This window comes from Dermacentor andersoni, chromosome 7, assembly GCF_023375885.2.
Source record: "Dermacentor andersoni chromosome 7, qqDerAnde1_hic_scaffold, whole genome shotgun sequence".
Taxonomy (NCBI): domain Eukaryota; kingdom Metazoa; phylum Arthropoda; class Arachnida; order Ixodida; family Ixodidae; genus Dermacentor; species Dermacentor andersoni.
The window spans coordinates 27,245,511-27,251,283 of NC_092820.1; the positions used below are offsets into that span (position 1 = coordinate 27,245,511).

A 5,773-nucleotide genomic window follows, 5' to 3' on the forward strand; every position below is an offset into this window, starting at 1 on the left:
CGCGTCCTCCCGTTTTTTAGTGCATTTGTCAATGGCGCACCTCATCGAGTGGTTGGAAAAACTGCTCACACATTCCCGTCACCGTGGAGGTGCCAACCAAACCGAGGACATGGCCACGAAGGCCGGGCAGGCGGCCTCCACCCGTGCCGCTGCAATTACGGACAGCATTGTAAATATCGCGAGCAACAGAACCACTCATCGCACTCACCTTTGACTTGCGGAAGCTGCGGCGGCATCTCGGCGGGCAAGAAAAGCCTCCTTCCGCCGGGCCTTCTGCGTTCAGCAGGGCGGCAAGCTCGCTCCAGAGCTGCCGCCTACGCTCGACTGGGCACTCTTGGGTCAGCGCGCACGATGTCCACACAAGGTACAGGTGGCCCTCCATGAACGCGACCAACAGTTCGCGTTGGTGCGGCAACACGTGCGGGCCAAGTCTAACATTTTTGTGCGACGACATAATGATTCGCAGTCGATGAACAATGATCGCCAATTGAACTGCGCGCTCCCGCCAATTTGTTTTGGTGTGTGCGATACCACTTAGCGGACTAAACCAAAATATAAGCTGCTGAAATATGTTTTCTTCTCTCACATGACATTTCCCACGCAGATTATATGTTGCAACAGTAAGAGCTTTTTTCTTATATTACGTGTTTAATTATTAAAGCATCACAAACATTCTGCACTTAATATATCGTCCCCAATCAAAGCCCAAATTGGTGACGCAACCTTCCGGGGCTGGGCTCGCTCGTTTATTGGCTGTGCTCTCCCTCCCGTTCTCGCAAATCTTGCGAACGGCCCACTTTGTGACGTCACAGTCAGACCGAATGAACGAAAAAGCGAGCTGTTTGCGTGATTGCAGCCCTGCTGTTCTTTTGTTTCATTACTCTAAATGAAATAGCCAACCAGATATTACCTTTAATTCATTTCTCATTTATAAGCCTCGCCAGTTAACTAGACATCCAGTTTAAATAGCATCCGAATGTAAATAGCCTTTATCTTTATTTTTTACTAAAAGAACACAACCAACTAGGGTCTCTTCATTTCATGTACATGTAGCTAAATACTAAATGCTAGCAGCATGTTAATGGAATGCATTTAACCTCTTCACTACCGACCTAAGAAACAATTGAAAACAACAGAATTTTTTTTGCTATTTTTATTAAGCATCCTCTTAACAATGCATACAAAAAGAAAATAGCCAAGAAATTTCATTTACTTTAGTTGAAACATGTGCACAAACGTGGACATAAGTTGTGTACACAATGGACGGGTTGACCACAAATGTGGGAATCGGTGCCAGCGTTATGAAATTCAGCGAAGCAGTTTTGCTTCTGAAGGCACAGAAAAATCTTGCATTTGATGCACCTCACCCTTGTTCTTCCTTTACAGTTCTTCCTGCACAGCATTGCATTTTCGAGTTGGCAATATTCTGGAAAGTGATCAATGTGGTCACTGCAGGTACTATTGTTCGGGAGTTGCACAGGCCTGTTTTGGTTGATTGTGGGCTCGTTGCTTGCTCTTTCAGTCCTGCTGCTTTTTGTTGAATTGGCCTTGATCAATGTTTCTGCTATGTCTTGCTTGAACTGAAGCAAGGGAAGGATTTCTTTCTTCGGAATGCTCAGTTCTTGGGCGTCCCGCCAGTACTCAATCCAGGCATTGGACACGGCAAGGTCAAGGAAGTGCGTGAAGAATCGAATTGTCCATTTTCTTGTTTTTATCTGAATTCTGTAGTATGACACATATCTGTCAGCTAAGTCCACACTGCCCATGCACCTGTTGTAGAGACAATAGCTGGCTGTGGAACAGGTATTTTCTTTTTGTCTTCCTTTGACCACCGCTTGCACATACCAATTAGGTCACACCCAACCGCGCTCGACAAGAAAAGAACTCCTTTGTTATCTTTCCATTTCACTAGACAGACTTTTCCGTCCTTGCCCACGAAGCAAGCATTTTCACCACGGTTCATTGACCTGTCACTCGGCAAATTTCCGACTGCCCCTTGCGTGCGGTTAGCGTTCACAGTACCAGTCAAAAACATTTCATTTTCAGTGAGGTAGTCTATAACTGACAGCCTCGTGAAAAATCTGTCAGTAAACAGATGCGCCTTCTGGTGGCTTACGGTTGTTTAAAGATGCTTCACGACTGCGCCACGCAGGCCATATAATTTCATGTCTTCAGGAGTCACTGTATTTTTGCCAGTGTAAACCAGAAAGTCTAAAACAAGGCCATCGGGGGAAGCCAAGGCAACATTCTTTAAACCAAGGGGATTTGGCTTAGAAGGAAGATATTGCCTAAACGCACACCTTCCCGAAAATGGTATCATCTGCTCGTCTATTTAGCATTCTTTTGTGCGCGGCAATGAGCGGCAAGCACTTTGAAAGCTGCTAACTATTGGCCGCACAAGATGTAACCTGTCTTCTTTCTGCAGTGATGTAACTGCGGAGAGGTCCACAAAGTGCAGGTTATTACGCAGCTCGTAGAATCTGTTCCGGGTCATATGGTCAGCAACAAAATGGGTACGTGTTGCTCCTGACCAGTACAGCTGGACTTTAGGAAGGCTCATAATTCCCATCACTAGGTGTATGCCAGCGAGCTTCCTCACCTCAAGTACGCCTGTTCTCATTGATCGGTGATTCCGGTTCTGAAGGGAATACAAATTCGTTTGTTGAGCGAGTTCCCTCCAAAAATCCATTGGAAAATATTTGGCGAAATACTGATGTGGGGACAGAAGCTCCCGAAAACCGACTTCTGCTTGACCGTGACTGTCTGTCATGTCAGGGTTTGTGAACCTGGAAAACCAAATATTATCTAGGGTGAGCATACATCAAACTAGAAATATTTTAACAGAAAGGTGCTGTGAATAGACGTACGAGAAAATCTAGCGCAACAAAGTGCAAGAACTTATGTTCCTGGCTTCCAGCAGCTTTTTTTCTGCTTTTTGGGCAGGTTGACGATGTCCGGTTCAGTTTCATCCTCATCTTCGGATGTGTCATGACCATTTGCCGGAGGCGGCGAAGCATGATCATCCTCATTATCAGACTCTGAAAGGTCCACGTTGCTCTCTTCCAGCATGGCAGCGATCTCTTCATCGGTCAGGAATCTGGCTGTTGAGAACAAGCCAGAGAGAGCAGTGGCCATGTTCACAACTTTTGTCCACAAATGTGACACATTGTAAAAAGATGCGCTTGAAATTAACCGTGGTGTTTTTTGGTCTAGAAATAATGCATGGCGCCTTCGGGAGTTATAAACTTCATTACCAAATGACTCTTTTCGCAAGGAGTAAGAAAAAAGGGGAATAGTAGGTCAAAACTTACCTCTCGGTCGCTGTCCGACTCTGGAGCTGGATGCCGCCATTTCAATTTTTCCTGACAGCGCTCTGACTGGCCTGGTGGTGCCACCTCTTGGGCATAGTGGCAACTGCAAGCACCTCTTCTAAACGCGCCAAATTTGAATTCCACCAAACATATTTTCTTGAAGTAGAGTGCATAAATGTGGATGTCCGTGAACGTTTACACTGGTAGCGAAGAGGTTAAAAAACAATATTGATCTGTCACTGAGAATTCATCAGTTGTATTCTGACCTTGTGACACTGGAAATGAATGGCATGCATAAAGTCTTACCTGCAATTACTTTTGTCTCAGCCACAGAGAGCCTCTGGTGAGCTATCTCATCCAGGTGTCCATAGTGGTTCATCTGACACACTACAAAGACTTTGTTATCCCTTTCTGTTACCTCAAGCTTTGCAAAGCAATGTATGCCTATTTTGCTACTGCCTTGCACTTTAATCTGACGTTTACGCTGCTTTGTAGGCAGTTCTGTATATGTCCCTAAACGGTGACAATTTAGATACCGCCTGAACACTCCTGGTGAATTTTCTTCCAGTAGAAGCAGGAAAATGGCTGCAAGTCTCGCTCTCCACATTATCTTTCATGGACAGGAAATCTGAAATAAAGGCAGTAGAAACATCAACACATGTATCTTGTAATAGCATTCCACTGATTCGTCACAGGGGGTAAAAGTTGAAACAAGCGTTCCAAGGACTCTGATCCGAGCACCAAACAAGCAGGTTCCAGTAATTTTAGCAACTTTGATGGTGTAACATGTATTGGTCCATTTCATTGCTAAAAGTTGTGTGCACAACAGCTCTCATGTCTTTTTTTTTTGTTTTGTATAAGACTTGTTTATAAAATGTAGAGTGTAGCATGTTGTGGTTACAAACCTCTTGCTAGTACCTTTCTAGTACATTTACAGTGTTTGGCAGCAAATGTAGACAAATAAATGTTCCGACATTTGTTCCAGCAATTTTTTCTCCGACACATTACTCAATAAAAACACAAATAATGCGGTTTTATGTGCCAAAATCACCATCCGATTATGAGGCATGGTTAGAGAGGGACTCCGGAATAATTCGGACCACCTGGGGTTCTTTAACGTGCATCTAAATATGAGTACACGGGTGTTTTCACATTCGCCTCCATCGAAATGCAGTCACCGTACCCGGGATTCGATCCTGCGCACATAGACTTATTACGTACGCTGGTACCATACTTTAGAACACGTGGCCGTAGAATACACAGTAGTAAGCATTGCTGTCACACATGTGAGCTTTCCTGAAAGCTGTGTGCACATCGTGCCAATGCCAATTTATTTCAGTCGCACACATTTTCGGGATGGTTAACTGTTTGAGTCTGGCGACGTCTACGTAAAATTCTGTACGCAATTTTTTTTGTATTTGTGACAAGTTACACGGAACTACGTGCACACTAAATTCTCGCGCACGCTCGAGTCATTCAAGAAATAGCACATTATGTAAAACAGGTTAGTGTAGCGGCGAAAGGACCACATGTCAAACTTTATGCCTTATGGCAAGTATAATTGAGCGAGGTTTCTTACCTTCATACAGCTCAAACGTCAGTCTCCACTTCCACTTCGAAGTTATGCTCACTTTCCTGGTGCTGCCGCAAGTCGCGATGTGTTGCAAAAATCTTGGGACACAAATCACATGCGAGGGTCCTTTTCTTACTGGGCATAATTGCCTCGTCCTGTACGAAATTCTGCAAAGCTGCTACTCCGTAAAGATTCCTTGCGTGCTTTTTTAAATTACTGCGATTTGAAAAAGTCTTGTCGCAAAATTTGCAACAATGCATCGCGATGCGCGAAGTAGACAAAGCGGTCATAGGCGTAGCGCTTTCACAGCTGTCCATCTCAGTGGCAAGGCAAGAGTGACGGCGGCACACGTGGGCGACAGCATGCGAAGCTCTATGTACTGCGTACCCTAGGCAGGCATTGCCAAGGGCGGCTTTATTTTTCCTGTTCCTTGAAGCGGAGAGTTCTCTGGATGCTTTCAACCACCCAATGAAAACTAGGATCGGTCTCCTGTGAGTACGGCCTCCGGAGTTGGGATGCCGGGTGCACGTGGTATCTCGACCACCTCGATCGAAATGTTGGGCTTGGCATCCACAGGGTTGCTGGCGCTCTCTGCTCCTGGGTCAGGCGATGGGGAACGGCTTGGTGCTGAGTCCATAGCTAGGGTCAGCTGGCTGTCCTCGCTGCTGCTGTCGCCGGCCGGCGAGTACGAGCACGAAGGCGGGCAGCTGCTAGAGCGGTGTGAGCTGGCGGTCTCGTCGCCGCTGGTGCTGCTGGTACGGCTGCCCCGTGACGAGGAGCCGCTCTCGGGGCTGTCGGTGCTGGTGACATCTCCATTGGCCTCCGCAGGGTCCTGGGCAATGTGGCCGCATCAGGGACGTTTGTTCACCGGTGGAGCGGTGGCGGTACC

General features: G+C 46.3%; 1 pseudogene; it reads right to left on the reverse strand.

Annotated features, from left to right (window-relative positions):
• Positions 1–1,019: 1,019 nt before the first annotated feature.
• LOC140219406 (piggyBac transposable element-derived protein 3-like) lies at positions 1,020–3,758 on the reverse strand (annotated as a pseudogene).
• Between the last annotated feature and the right edge of the window lie 2,015 nt (positions 3,759–5,773).